This window comes from Taudactylus pleione, unplaced genomic scaffold (assembly GCF_031769625.1).
Source record: "Taudactylus pleione unplaced genomic scaffold, aTauple2 ptg000976l, whole genome shotgun sequence".
NCBI classification, from domain to species: Eukaryota; Metazoa; Chordata; class Amphibia; order Anura; family Myobatrachidae; genus Taudactylus; species Taudactylus pleione.
This window is the reverse complement of record NW_028285377.1, coordinates 1,248,146-1,265,264: the sequence shown is the minus strand read 5'-3', so window position 1 is coordinate 1,265,264 and position 17,119 is coordinate 1,248,146.

Genomic DNA, 17,119 nt, shown 5'->3' with positions numbered 1-17,119 from the left:
ATATTATCCTATCCTACCCTACAGTATATTATCCTACCCTACACTATATTATTCTACCCTGCCCTACACTATATTATCCTACCCTACACTATATTATCCTACCCTGCCCTACACTATATTATCCTACCCTATCCAGCTCTACACTATGTTACCCTGCCCTACATTATATTAACCTATTCTACCCTGCCCTACACTATATTATACTACCGTATCATGCACTATATTATCCTACCCTACCCTACACTATATTATCGTGCCCTACACTATATTATCCTACCCTATATTATCCTACAGTACATTATACTATCCTGCCCTGCCCTACACTATATTATCATATCCTACCCTACACTATATTATCCTACCCTACACTATATTATACTACCCTACTCTGCACTATATTAAACTACCCTACCCTGCCCTACACTATATTATCCTGACCTACCCTGCCCTACACTATATTACCCTACCCTACACTATACTATCCTGCCCTACCCTGCCCAACACTTTATTATCCTACCCTACACTACACTGTATTATCCTACCCTTCCTTACCCTATATTATCCTACCCTACCCTGCACTATATTAAACTACCCTACCCTGCCCTACACTATATTATCCTGCCCTACACTATATTATCCTACCCTACCCTACACTATATTATCCTACCCTACCCTGCCCTACACTATATTATCCTGCCCTACGCTATATTATCCTACCCTACACTATATTATTCTACCCTGCCCTACACTATATTATCCTATCCTTTCCTGCCCTACACTATATTATCCTGCCCTACACTATATTATCCTACACTACCCTACACTATATTATCCTACACTACCCTGCCCTACACTATATTATCCTGTCCAACACTATATTATCCTACCCTACCCTACCCTATACTATATTATCCTACCCTGCCCTACACTATATTATCCTACCCTACCCTGCACTATATTATTCTACCCTGCCCTACACTATTTTATACTATCCTATCCTGCCTTACACTATATTCTCCTGCCCTACACTATATTATCCTACCCTACCCTGCCCTATACTATATTTTCCTACCCTACCCTAAATTATCCTATCCTATCCTGCCCTACACTATATTACCCTGCCCTACACTATATTATCCTACCCAACCCTGCACTATACTATATTATCCTACCCTACCCTGCCCTACACTATATTATCCTACCCTACCCTGCCCTATACTATATTATCCTACCCTGCCCTATACTATATTATCCTACCCTGCCCAACACTATATTATCCTGCCCTACACTATATTAATCTACCCTACCCTGCCTTACACTATATTATCCTACACTATCATATCGTACCCTACCCTACACTATATTAAACTACCCTACACTATATTATCCTTCCCTACCCTACACTATATTATCCTGCCCTACACTATATTATCCTTCCCTACCCTACACTATATTATCCTTCCCTACCCTACACTATATTATCCTGCCCTACACTATATTATCCTGCACTACACTATATTATCCAGCCCTTCCCTACACTATATTATCCTGCCCTACACTATATTATCCTGCCCTACACTATATTATCCAGCCCTACACTATATTATCCTACCCTACACTATATTATCCAGCCCTACCCTACACTATATTATCCAACCCTACCCTGCCCTACACTATATTGTCCTGCCCTACAGTATATAATCCTACCCTGCCCTCCACTATATTATCTTACCCTACCGTGCCCTACACTATATAATCCTGCCTTACACTATATTATCCTACACTACCCTACACTATATTATCCTACACTACCCTGCCCTACACTATATTATCCTGTCCAACACTATATTATCCTACCCTACCCTACCCTATACTATATTATCCTACCCTGCCCTACACTATATTATCCTACCCTACCCTGCACTATATTATTCTACCCTGCCCTACACTATATTATCCTACCCTACCCTACACTATATTATCCTACCCTACCCTGCCCTACACTATATTATCCTGCCCTACGCTATATTATCCTACCCTACCCTACACTATATTATCCTACCCTACCCTGCACTATATTATTCTACCCTGCCCTACACTATATTATCCTACCCTAACCTACACTATATTATCCTACCCTACCCTGCCCTACACTATATTATCCTGCCCTACACTATATTATCCTACCCTACCCTACACTATATTATCCTACCCTACCCTGCCCTACACTATATTATCCTGCCCTACGCTATATTATCCTACCCTACACTATATTATTCTACCCTGCCCTACACTATATTATCCTATCCTATCCTGCCCTACACTATATTATCCTACCCTACACTATATTATCCTACACTACCCTACAATATATTATCCTACACTACCCTGCCCTACACTATATTATCCTGTCCAACACTATATTATCCTACCCTACCCTACCCTATACTATATTATCCTACCCTGCCCTACACTATATTATCCTACCCTACCCTGCACTATATTATTCTACCCTGCCCTACACTATTTTATACTATCCTATCCTGCCTTACACTATATTCTCCTGCACTACACTATATTATCCTACCATACCCTGCCCTATACTATATTTTCCTACCCTACCCTATATTATCCTATCCTATCCTGCCCTACACTATATTACCCTGCCCTACACTATATTATCCTACCCAACCCTGCACTATACTATATTATCCTACCCTACCCTGCCCTACACTATATTATCCTACCCTACCCTGCCCTATACTATATTATCCTACCCTGCCCTATACTATATTATCCTACCCTGCCCTACACTATATTATCCTGCCCTACACTATATTATCCTATCCTATACTACCCTACACTATATTACCCTGCCCTACACTATATTATCCTACCCTACCCTGCACTATACTATAATATCCTACCCTACACTATATTATCCTGCCCTATCCTGCCCTACACTATATTATCTTACCCTGCACTATATTATACTACCATGCCCTACACTATAATATAATATTCTATCCTACCCTACCCTACTCTATATTATTCTACCCTACCCTGCCTTACACTATATTATCCTACACTATCATAATGTACCCTACCCTACACTATATCAAACTACCCTACACTATATTATCCTTCCCTACCCTACACTATATTATCCTGCCCTACACTATATTATCCTTCACTACCCTACACTATATTATCCTTCCCTACCCTACACTATATTATCCTGCCCTACACTATATTATCCTGCCCTACACTATATTATCCAGCCCTACCCTACACTATATTATCCTGCCCTACACTATATTATCCTGCCCTACACTATATTATCCAGCCCTACACTATATTATCCTACCCTACACTATATTATCCTGCCCTACACTATATTATCCAGCCCTACCCTGCCCTACACTATACTGTCCTGCCCTACACTATATTATCCTGCCCTACACTATATTATCCAGCCCTACCCTACACTATATTATCCAACCCTACCCTGCCCTACACTATATTGTCCTGCCCTACAGAATATTATCCTACCCTGCCCTCCACTATATTATCCTACCCTACCCTGCCCTACACTATGTTATCCTGCCTTACACTATATTATCCTACACTACCCTACACTATATTATCCTACACTACCCTGCCCTACACTATATTATCCTGTCCAACACTATATTATCCTACCCTACCCTACCCTATACTATATTATCCTACCCTGCCCTACACTATATTATCCTACCCTACCCTGCACTATATTATTCTACCCTGCCCTACACTATTTTATACTATCCTTATCCTGCCTTACACTATATTCTCCTGCCCTACACTATATTATCCTACCCTACCCTATATTATCCTACCCTACCCTGCCCTACACTATATTATCCTGCCCTACCCTACACTATATTATCCTACCCTACCCTGCACTATATTATTCTACCCTGCCCTACACTATATTATTCTACCCTGCCCTACACTATATTAATCTACCCTACCCTGCCTTACACTATATTATCCTACACTATCATATCGTACCCTACCCTACACTATATTAAACTACCCTACACTATATTATCCTTCCCTACCCTACACTATATTATCCTGCCCTACACTATATTATCCTTCCCTACCCTACACTATATTATCCTTCCCTACCCTACACTATATTATCCTGCCCTACACTATATTATCCTGCACTACACTATATTATCCAGCCCTTCCCTACACTATATTATCCTGCCCTACACTATATTATCCTGCCCTACACTATATTATCCAGCCCTACACTATATTATCCTACCCTACACTATATTATCCAGCCCTACCCTACACTATATTATCCAACCCTACCCTGCCCTACACTATATTGTCCTGCCCTACAGTATATAATCCTACCCTGCCCTCCACTATATTATCTTACCCTACCCTGCCCTACACTATATAATCCTGCCTTACACTATATTATCCTACACTACCCTACACTATATTATCCTACACTACCCTGCCCTACACTATATTATCCTGTCCAACACTATATTATCCTACCCTACCCTACCCTACGCTATATTATCCTACCCTACCCTATACTATATTATCCTACCCTACCCTGCACTATATTATTCTACCCTGCCCTACACTATATTATCCTACCCTAACCTACACTATATTATCCTACCCTACCCTGCCCTACACTATATTATCCTGCCCTACACTATATTATCCTACCCTACCCTACACTATATTATCCTACCCTACCCTGCCCTACACTATATTATCCTGCCCTACGCTATATTATCCTACCCTACACTATATTATTCTACCCTGCCCTACACTATATTATCCTATCCTATCCTGCCCTACACTATATTATCCTACCCTACACTATATTATCCTACACTACCCTGCCCTACACTATATTATCCTGTCCAACACTATATTATCCTACCCTACCCTACCCTATACTATATTATCCTACCCTACCCTACCCTACACTATATTATCCTACCCTACCCTGCACTATATTATTCTACCCTGCCCTACACTATTTTATACTATCCTATCCTGCCTTACACTATATTATCCTACCCTACACTATATTATCCTACACTACCCTGCCCTACACTATATTATCCTGTCCAACACTATATTATCCTACCCTACCCTACCCTATACTATATTATCCTACCCTACCCTACCCTACACTATATTATCCTACCCTACCCTGCACTATATTATTCTACCCTGCCCTACACTATATTATCCTACCCTAACCTACACTATATTATCCTACCCTACCCTGCCCTACACTATATTATCCTGCCCTACACTATATTATCCTACCCTACCCTACACTATTTTATACTATCCTATCCTGCCTTACACTATATTCTCCTGCACTACACTATATTATCCTACCCTACCCTGCCCTATACTATATTTTCCTACCCTACCCTATATTATCCTATCCTATCCTGCCCTACACTATATTACCCTGCCCTACACTATATTATCCTACCCAACCCTGCACTATACTATATTATCCTACCCTACCCTGCCCTACACTATATTATCCTACCCTACCCTGCCCTATACTATATTATCCTACCCTGCCCTATACTATATTATCCTACCCTGCCCTACACTATATTATCCTGCCCTACACTATATTATCCTATCCTATACTACCCTACACTATATTACCCTGCCCTACACTATATTATCCTACCCTACCCTGCACTATACTATAATATCCTACCCTACACTATATTATCCTGCCCTATCCTGCCCTACACTATATTATCTTACCCTGCACTATATTATACTACCATGCCCTACACTATAATATAATATTCTATCCTACCCTACCCTACTCTATATTATTCTACCCTACCCTGCCTTACACTATATCATCCTACACTATCATAATGTACCCTACCCTACACTATATAAAACTACCCTACACTATATTATCCTTCCCTACCCTACACTATATTATCCTGCCCTACACTATATTATCCTGCCCTACACTATATTATCCAGCCCTACCCTACACTATATTATCCTGCCCTACACTATATTATCCTGCCCTACACTATATTATCCTGCCCTACACTATATTATCCAGCCCTACACTATATTATCCTACCCTACACTATATTATCCTGCCCTACACTATATTATCCAGCCCTACCCTGCCCTACACTATACTGTCCTGCCCTACACTATATTATCCTGCCCTACACTATATTATCCAGCCCTACCCTACACTATATTATCCAACCCTACCCTGCCCTACACTATATTGTCCTGCCCTACAGAATATTATCCTACCCTGCCCTCCACTATATTATCCTACCCTACCCTGCCCTACACTATGTTATCCTGCCTTACACTATATTATCCTACACTACCCTACACTATATTATCCTACACTACCCTGCCCTACACTATATTATCCTGTCCAACACTATATTATCCTACCCTACCCTACCCTATACTATATTATCCTACCCTGCCCTACACTATATTATCCTACCCTACCCTGCACTATATTATTCTACCCTGCCCTACACTATTTTATACTATCCTTATCCTGCCTTACACTATATTCTCCTGCCCTACACTATATTATCCTACCCTACCCTATATTATCCTCCCCTACCCTGCCCTACACTATATTATCATGCCCTACCCTACACTATATTATCCTACCCTACCCTGCACTATATTATTCTACCCTGCCCTACACTATATTATTCTACCCTGCCCTACACTATATTATCCTACCCTACCCTACACTATATTATCCTACCCTACCCTACCCTATACTATATTATCCAACCCTGCCCTACACTATATTATCCTACCCTACCCTGCACTATATTTTTCTACCCTGCCCTACACTATATTATCCTACCCTACCCTACACTATATTATCCTACCCTACACTATATTATCCTACCCTACCCTACACTATATTATCCTACCCTACCCTGCCCTACACTATATTATCCTGCCCTATACTATATTATCCTACCCTGCCCTACACTATATTATCCTACCCTACCCTGCACTATATTATTCTACCCTACCCTACACTATATTATCCTACCCTACCCTACACTATATTATCCTACCCTACCCTACACTATATTATCCTGCCCTACGCTATATTATTCTACCCTACACTATATTATTCTACCCTGCCCTACACTATATTATCCTATCCTATCCTGCCCTATACTATATTTTCCTACCCTACCCTATATTATCCTATCCTATCCTGCCCTACACTATATTACCCTGCCCTTCACTATATTATCCTACCCAACCCTGCACTATACTATATTATCCTACCCTACCCTGCCCTACACTATATTATCCTACCCTACCCTGCACTATATTATTCTACTCTACCCTACACTATATTATCCTACCCTACCCTACACTATATTATCCTACCCTACCCTGCCCTACACTATATTATCCTGCCCTACGCTATATTATCCTACCCTACACTATATTATTCTACCCTGCCCTACACTATATTATCCTATCCTATCCTGCCCTACACTATATTACCCTGCCCTACACTATATTATCCTACCCTACCCTGCACTATACTATAATATCCTTCCCTACACTATATTATCCTGCCCTATCCTGCCCTACACTATATTATCTTACCCTGCACTATATTATACTACCATGCCCTACACTATAATATAATATTCTATCCTACCCTACCCTACTCTATATTATTCTACACTATCATATCGTACCCTACCCTACACTATATTAAACTACCCTACACTATATTATCCTTCCCTACCCTACACTATATTATCCTGCCCTACACTATATTATCCTTCCCTACCCTACACTATATTATCCTTCCCTACCCTACACTATATTATCCTTCCCTACACTATATTATCCTGCCCTACACTATATTATCCAGCCCTACCCTACACTATATTATCCTGCCCTACACTATATTATCCTGCCCTACACTATATTATCCTGCCCTACACTATATTATCCAGCCCTACACTATATTATCCTGCCCTACACTATATTATCCTGCCCTACACTATATTATCCTACACTACCCTACACTATATTATCCTACACTACCCTGCCCTACACTATATTATCCTGTCCAACACTATATTATCCTACCCTACCCTACCCTATACTATATTATCCTACCCTGCCCTACACTATATTATCCTACCCTACCCTGCACTATATTATTCTACCCTGCCCTACACTATTTTATACTATCCTATCCTGCCTTACACTATATTCTCCTGCCCTACACTATATTATCCTACCCTACCCTGCCCTATACTATATTTTCCTACCCTACCCTAAATTATCCTATCCTATCCTGCCCTACACAATATTACCCTGCCCTACACTATATTATCCTACCCAACCCTGCACTATACTATATTATCCTACCCTACCCTGCCCTACACTATATTATCCTACCCTACCCTGCCCTATACTATATTATCCTACCCTGCCCTATACTATATTATCCTACCCTGCCCTACACTATATTATCCTGCCCTACACTATATTATCCTATCCTATACTACCCTACACTATATTACCCTGCCCTACACTATATTATCCTACCCTACCCTGCACTATACTATAATATCCTACCCTACACTATATTATCCTGCCCTATCCTGCCCTACACTATATTATCTTACCCTGCACTATATTATACTACCATGCCCTACACTATAATATAATATTCTATCCTACCCTACCCTACTCTATATTATTCTACCCTACCCTGCCTTACACTATATTATCCTACACTATCATAATGTACCCTACCCTACACTATATAAAACTACCCTACACTATATTATCCTTCCCTACCCTACACTATATTATCCTGCCCTACACTATATTATCCTTCACTACCCTACACTATATTATCCTTCCCTACCCTACACTATATTATCCTGCCCTACACTATATTATCCTGCCCTACACTATATTATCCAGCCCTACCCTACACTATATTATCCTGCCCTACACTATATTATCCTGCCCTACACTATATTATCCTGCCCTACACTATATTATCCAGCCCTACACTATATTATCCTACCCTACACTATATTATCCTGCCCTACACTATATTATCCAGCCCTACCCTGCCCTACACTATACTGTCCTGCCCTACACTATATTATCCTGCCCTACACTATATTATCCAGCCCTACCCTACACTATATTATCCAACCCTACCCTGCCCTACACTATATTGTCCTGCCCTACAGAATATTATCCTACCCTGCCCTCCACTATATTATCCTACCCTACCCTGCCCTACACTATGTTATCCTGCCTTACACTATATTATCCTACACTACCCTACACTATATTATCCTACACTACCCTGCCCTACACTATATTATCCTGTCCAACACTATATTATCCTACCCTACCCTACCCTATACTATATTATCCTACCCTGCCCTACACTATATTATCCTACCCTACCCTGCACTATATTATTCTACCCTGCCCTACACTATTTTATACTATCCTTATCCTGCCTTACACTATATTCTCCTGCCCTACACTATATTATCCTACCCTACCCTATATTATCCTACCCTACCCTGCCCTACACTATATTATCCTGCCCTACCCTACACTATATTATCCTACCCTACCCTGCACTATATTATTCTACCCTGCCCTACACTATATTATTCTACCCTGCCCTACACTATATTATCCTACCCTACCCTACACTATATTATCCTACCCTACCCTACCCTATACTATATTATCCAACCCTGCCCTACACTATATTATCCTACCCTACCCTGCACTATATTTTTCTACCCTGCCCTACACTATATTATCCTACCCTACCCTACACTATATTATCCTACCCTACACTATATTATCCTACCCTACCCTACACTATATTATCCTACCCTACCCTGCCCTACACTATATTATCCTGCCCTATACTATATTATCCTACCCTGCCCTACACTATATTATCCTACCCTACCCTGCACTATATTATTCTACCCTACCCTACACTATATTATCCTACCCTACCCTACACTATATTATCCTACCCTACCCTACACTATATTATCCTGCCCTACGCTATATTATTCTACCCTACACTATATTATTCTACCCTGCCCTACACTATATTATCCTATCCTATCCTGCCCTACACTATATTATCCTGCCCTACACTATATTATCCTACACTACCCTACACTATATTATCCTACACTACCCTGCCCTACACTATATTATCCTGTCCAACACTATATTATCCTACCCTACCCTACCCTATACTATATTATCCTACCCTGCCCTACACTATATTATCCTACCCTACCCTGCACTATATTATTCTACCCTGCCCTACACTATTTTATACTATCCTATCCTGCCTTACACTATATTCTCCTGCCCTACACTATATTATCCTACCCTGCCCTACACTATATTATCCTACCCTACCCTGCACTATATTATTCTACCCTACCCTACACTATATTATTCTACCCTGCCCTACACTATATTATCCTATCCTATCCTGCCCTATACTATATTTTCCTACCCTACCCTATATTATCCTATCCTATCCTGCCCTACACTATATTACCCTGCCCTTCACTATATTATCCTACCCAACCCTGCACTATACTATATTATCCTACCCTACCCTGCCCTACACTATATTATCCTACCCTACCCTGCACTATATTATTCTACTCTACCCTACACTATATTATCCTACCCTACCCTACACTATATTATCCTACCCTACCCTGCCCTACACTATATTATCCTGCCCTACGCTATATTATCCTACCCTACACTATATTATTCTACCCTGCCCTACACTATATTATCCTATCCTATCCTGCCCTACACTATATTATCCTGCCCTACACTATATTATCCTATCCTATACTACCCTACACTATATTACCCTGCCCTACACTATATTATCCTACCCTACCCTGCACTATACTATAATATCCTTCCCTACACTATATTATCCTGCCCTATCCTGCCCTACACTATATTATCTTACCCTGCACTATATTATACTACCATGCCCTACACTATAATATAATATTCTATCCTACCCTACCCTACTCTATATTATTCTACACTATCATATCGTACCCTACCCTACACTATATTAAACTACCCTACACTATATTATCCTTCCCTACCCTACACTATATTATCCTGCCCTACACTATATTATCCTTCCCTACCCTACACTATATTATCCTTCCCTACCCTACACTATATTATCCTGCCCTACACTATATTATCCTGCCCTACACTATATTATCCAGCCCTACCCTACACTATATTATCCTGCCCTACACTATATTATCCTGCCCTACACTATATTATCCTGCCCTACACTATATTATCCAGCCCTACACTATATTATCCTGCCCTACACTATATTATCCTACACTACCCTACACTATATTATCCTACACTACCCTGCCCTACACTATATTGTCCTACCCTACACTATATTATCCTGTCCTACACTATATTATCCAGCCCTACCCTGCCCTACACTATATTGTCCTGCCCTACAGTATATTATCCTACCCTGCCCTCCACTATATTATCCTGTCCAACACTATATTATCCTACCCTACCCTACCCTACACTATATTATCCAACCCTACCCTGCCCTACACTATATTGTCCTGCCCTACAGTATATTATCCTACCCTGCCCTCCACTATATTATCCTATCCTATCCTGCCCTACACTATATTATCCTACCCTACACTATATTATCCTACACTACCCTACAATATATTATCCTACACTACCCTGCCCTACACTATATTATCCTGTCCAACACTATATTATCCTACCCTACCCTACCCTATACTATATTATCCTACCCTGCCCTACACTATATTATCCTACCCTACCCTGCACTATATTATTCTACCCTGCCCTACACTATTTTATACTATCCTATCCTGCCTTACACTATATTCTCCTGCACTACACTATATTATCCTACCCTACCCTGCCCTATACTATATTTTCCTACCCTACCCTATATTATCCTATCCTATCCTGCCCTACACTATATTACCCTGCCCTACACTATATTATCCTACCCAACCCTGCACTATACTATATTATCCTACCCTACCCTGCCCTACACTATATTATCCTACCCTACCCTGCCCTATACTATATTATCCTACCCTGCCCTATACTATATTATCCTACCCTGCCCTACACTATATTATCCTGCCCTACACTATATTATCCTATCCTATACTACCCTACACTATATTACCCTGCCCTACACTATATTATCCTACCCTACCCTGCACTATACTATAATATCCTACCCTACACTATATTATCCTGCCCTATCCTGCCCTACACTATATTATCTTACCCTGCACTATATTATACTACCATGCCCTACACTATAATATAATATTCTATCCTACCCTACCCTACTCTATATTATTCTACCCTACCCTGCCTTACACTATATTATCCTACACTATCATAATGTACCCTACCCTACACTATATAAAACTACCCTACACTATATTATCCTTCCCTACCCTACACTATATTATCCTGCCCTACACTATATTATCCTTCACTACCCTACACTATATTATCCTTCCCTACCCTACACTATATTATCCTGCCCTACACTATATTATCCTGCCCTACACTATATTATCCAGCCCTACCCTACACTATATTATCCTGCCCTACACTATATTATCCTGCCCTACACTATATTATCCTGCCCTACACTATATTATCCAGCCCTACACTATATTATCCTACCCTACACTATATTATCCTGCCCTACACTATATTATCCAGCCCTACACTATATTATCCAGCCCTACCCTACACTATATTATCCAACCCTACCCTGCCCTACACTATATTGTCCTGCCCTACAGAATATTATCCTACCCTGCCCTCCACTATATTATCCTACCCTACCCTGCCCTACACTATGTTATCCTGCCTTACACTATATTATCCTACACTACCCTACACTATATTATCCTACACTACCCTGCCCTACACTATATTATCCTGTCCAACACTATATTATCCTACCCTACCCTACCCTATACTATATTATCCTACCCTGCCCTACACTATATTATCCTACCCTACCCTGCACTATATTATTCTACCCTGCCCTACACTATTTTATACTATCCTATCCTGCCTTACACTATATTCTCCTGCCCTACACTATATTATCCTACCCTACCCTATATTATCCTACCCTACCCTGCCCTACACTATATTATCCTGCCCTACCCTACACTATATTATCCTACCCTACCCTGCACTATATTATTCTACCCTGCCCTACACTATATTATCCTACCCTACCCTACACTATATTATCCTACCCTTCCCTACCCTATACTATATTATCCAACCCTGCCCTACACTATATTATCCTACCCTACCCTGCACTATATTTTTCTACCCTGCCCTACACTATATTATCCAGCCCTACCCTACACTATATTATCCTGCCCTACACTATATTATCCTGCCCTACACTATATTATCCTGCCCTACACTATATTATCCAGCCCTACACTATATTATCCTACCCTACACTATATTATCCTGCCCTACACTATATTATCCAGCCCTACACTATATTATCCAGCCCTACCCTACACTATATTATCCAACCCTACCCTGCCCTACACTATATTGTCCTGCCCTACAGAATATTATCCTACCCTGCCCTCCACTATATTATCCTACCCTACCCTGCCCTACACTATGTTATCCTGCCTTACACTATATTATCCTACACTACCCTACACTATATTATCCTACACTACCCTGCCCTACACTATATTATCCTGTCCAACACTATATTATCCTACCCTACCCTACCCTATACTATATTATCCTACCCTGCCCTACACTATATTATCCTACCCTACCCTGCACTATATTATTCTACCCTGCCCTACACTATTTTATACTATCCTATCCTGCCTTACACTATATTCTCCTGCCCTACACTATATTATCCTACCCTACCCTATATTATCCTACCCTACCCTGCCCTACACTATATTATCCTGCCCTACCCTACACTATATTATCCTACCCTACCCTGCACTATATTATTCTACCCTGCCCTACACTATATTATCCTACCCTACCCTACACTATATTATCCTACCCTTCCCTACCCTATACTATATTATCCAACCCTGCCCTACACTATATTATCCTACCCTACCCTGCACTATATTTTTCTACCCTGCCCTACACTATATTATCCTACCCTACCCTACACTATATTATCCTACCCTACACTATATTATCCTACCCTACCCTACACTATATTATCCTACCCTACCCTGCCCTACACTATATTATCCTGCCCTATACTATATTATCCTACCCTGCCCTACACTATATTATCCTACCCTACCCTGCACTATATTATTCTACCCTACCCTACACTATATTATCCTACCCTACCCTACACTATATTATCCTACCCTACCCTACACTATATTATCCTGCCCTACGCTATATTATTCTACCCTACACTATATTATTCTACCCTGCCCTACACTATATTATCCTATCCTATCCTGCCCTACACTATATTATCCTGCCCTACACTATATTATCCTACACTACCCTGCCCTACACTATATTATCCTGTCCAACACTATATTATCCTACCCTACCCTATACTATATTATCCTACCCTGCCCTACACTATATTATCCTACCCTACCCTGCACTATATTATTCTACCCTGCCCTACACTATTTTATACTATCCTATCCTGCCTTACACTATATTCTCCTGCCCTACACTATATTATCCTACCCTGCCCTACACTATATTATCCTATCCTATCCTGCCCTATACTATATTTTCCTACCCTACCCTATATTATCCTATCCTATCCTGCCCTACACTATATTACCCTGCCCTTCACTATATTAGCCTACCCAACCCTGCACTATACTATATTATCCTACCCTACCCTGCCCTACACTATATTATCCTACCCTACCCTGCACTATATTATTCTACTCTACCCTACACTATATTATCCTACCCTACCCTACACTATATTATCCTACCCTACCCTGCCCTACACTATATTATCCTGCCCTACGCTATATTATCCTACCCTACACTATATTATTCTACCCTGCCCTACACTATATTATCCTATCCTATCCTGCCCTACACTATATTATCCTGCCCTACACTATATTATCCTATCCTATACTACCCTACACTATATTACCCTGCCCTACACTATATTATCCTACCCTACCCTGCACTATACTATAATATCCTTCCCTACACTATATTATCCTGCCCTATCCTGCCCTACACTATATTATCTTACCCTGCACTATATTATACTACCATGCCCTACACTATAATATAATATTCTATCCTACCCTACCCTACTCTATATTATTCTACACTATCATATCGTACCCTACCCTACACTATATTAAACTACCCTACACTATATTATCCTTCCCTACCCTACACTATATTATCCTGCCCTACACTATATTATCCTTCCCTACCCTACACTATATTATCCTTCCCTACCCTACACTATATTATCCTGCCCTACACTATATTATCCTGCCCTACACTATATTATCCAGCCCTACCCTACACTATATTATCCTGCCCTACACTATATTATCCTGCCCTACACTATATTATCCTGCCCTACACTATATTATCCAGCCCTACACTATATTATCCTGCCCTACACTATATTATCCTGCCCTACACTATATTATCCTACACTACCCTACACTATATTATCCTACACTACCCTGCCCTACACTATATTGTCCTACCCTACACTATATTATCCTGTCCTACACTATATTATCCAGCCCTACCCTGCCCTACACTATATTGTCCTGCCCTACAGTATATTATCCTACCCTGCCCTCCACTATATTATCCTGTCCAACACTATATTATCCTACCCTACCCTACCCTACACTATATTATCCAACCCTACCCTGCCCTACACTATATTGTCCTGCCCTACAGTATATTATCCTACCCTGCCCTCCACTATATTATCCTGTCGAACACTATATTATCCTACCCTACCCTACCCTATACTATATTATCCTACCCTGCCCTACACTATATTATCCTTCCCTACCCTGCACTATATTATTCTACCCTGCCCTACACTATTTTATACTATCCTATCCTGCCTTACACTATATTCTCCTGCCCTACACTATATTATCCTACCCTACCCTATATTATCCTATCCTACCCTGCCCTACACTATATTATCCTGCCTTACACTATATTATCCTACATTACCCTACACTATATTATCCTACACTACCCTGCCCTACACTATATTATCCTGTCCAACACTATATTATCCTACCCTACACTATATTATCCTACCCTGCCCTACACTATATTATCCTACCCTACCCTGCACTATATTATTCTACCCTGCCCTACACTATTTTATACTATCCTATCCTGCCTTACACTATATTCTCCTGCCCTACACTATATTATCCTACCCTACCCTGCCCTATACTATATTTTCCTACCCTACCCTATATTATCCTATCCTATCCTGCCCTACACTATATTATCCTGCCCTACACTATATTATCCTACCCAACCCTGCACTATACTATATTATCCTACCCTACCCTGCCCTACACTATATTATCCTACCCTACCCTATACTATATTATCCTACCCTGCCCTATACTATATTATCCTACCCTGCCCGACACTATATTATCCTGCCCTACACTATATTATACTACCCTACCCTGCCCTACACTATAATATCCTATCCTATCCTGCCCTACACTATATTACCCTGCCCTACACTATATTATCCTACCCTACCCTGCACTATACTATAATATCCTACCCTACACTATATTATCCTACACTATCCTGCCCTACACTATATTATCTTACCCTACCCTACACTATATTATCCTACCCTGCACTA